We start from the raw sequence: 1,545 nt of genomic DNA on the forward strand, positions 1-1,545 counted from the left end.
CTCCCAGATAATTTACAGAAGTAACTGCTACCAGTGTCTGTTCCGCTATCAAATAATCATACAATAAAGGATCCTTCTTCCTATGTATTCGCAATACATTGCATTTGTCTATGTTAAGGGTCAGTTGCCACTCCCTGCACCAAGTGCCTATCCGCTGCAGATCTTCCTGCATTTCGCTACAATTTTCTAATGCTGCAACTTCTCTGTATACTACAGCATCATCAGCCAAAAATCCGCATGGAACTTCCGACACTATCTACTAGGTAATTTATATATATTGTGAAAAGTAATGGTCCCATAACACACCCCTGTGGCACTCCAGAGGTTACTTTAACGTCTGTAGACGTCTCTCCATTCTTTCCAGTATCCTAAATTGCATTCGTGCACAACTGCCGCGTCGGCATTTGCCTTGTAGGATTCTTCTACTTCCAATGCCATGTCCTTTCATTGATTCCGATGACCTGTAACTTGCAGACCACTCTGTATGGGCGCCCACCACTAGCCTCTCCGTAAGAGAAGTTTAAGTATTCGAAGAATGGCACAGGAGAGCGGCCGCTGCGTCTGCTAGTGTACTTCACTTCGCCCCACTCTCGAGACTTCATTCATTCCCACGCTTTTTTCTTCCGCCTGTTTCTTTCAGCTCTGGCAATGATTTGTGAATGCGAAGAATACGAAGTAGAACTTGTTTCAGAGGTGCGCATTAACCTGTCGATCATTAACTATCTCGGTCACAGGAAGATAAGAACAAATACCGATGACGTCATTCAAGAACATCATGCATTGCTGCCAGATTTCTCCCTCCAATCCCCTACCCAACACTCAGACATTACATGTCCGCAGTTCGTGGTCGTGCGGTAGCGTTCTCGCTTCCCACGCCCGGGTTCCCGGGTTCGATTCCCGGCGGGGTCAGGGATTTTCTCTGCCTCGTGATGACTGGGTGTTGTGTGATATCCTTAGGTTAGTTAGGTTTAAGTAGTTCTAAGTTCTAGGGGACTGATGACCATAGATGTTAAGTCCCATAGCGCTCAGAGCCATTTGAACTAGACATTACACAGAAAGTAAGTCAATTGCCCTACTTATTAAATGGAGGGAAATTCAATATAACCCAATTGTGATACAGGGTTTCCCTCACCGCACTGACACCGCAGGCCATCATTTATGCTAAGAATAAAATGGCGGGATATTCAAAAATTCAAGACGGGAAGTCGTCTTACACGAGGGAAATTCAAAAATCCAAGATGGAAGGCCTGCGGAACCGATACAGCTAGCACGACTGCCAAGTAACATAAATGTGAGTTTATGATCCCAAGATGATGGGCATAAAGAAACTGGCACAGTTCCCATGACTCAAAATTTCCAACTCACTGGTGCAACTTACATTGTAGCCAGGTCGCTGGTGCTAAGTAGAGAATCCAACGTGGCAGATCCGGGGATACTGGACCAACCTGCACGGTTGACAGTTTTCTCAGTTCACAGGTGCACCCTGAATGGTTGCCAGGCCACTTGATAAGTACAAGTGCAGAGGCTGAGTGGGTTTCAGACTGG

Source organism: Schistocerca serialis, chromosome 4 (assembly GCF_023864345.2).
Source record: "Schistocerca serialis cubense isolate TAMUIC-IGC-003099 chromosome 4, iqSchSeri2.2, whole genome shotgun sequence".
Taxonomy (NCBI): domain Eukaryota; kingdom Metazoa; phylum Arthropoda; class Insecta; order Orthoptera; family Acrididae; genus Schistocerca; species Schistocerca serialis.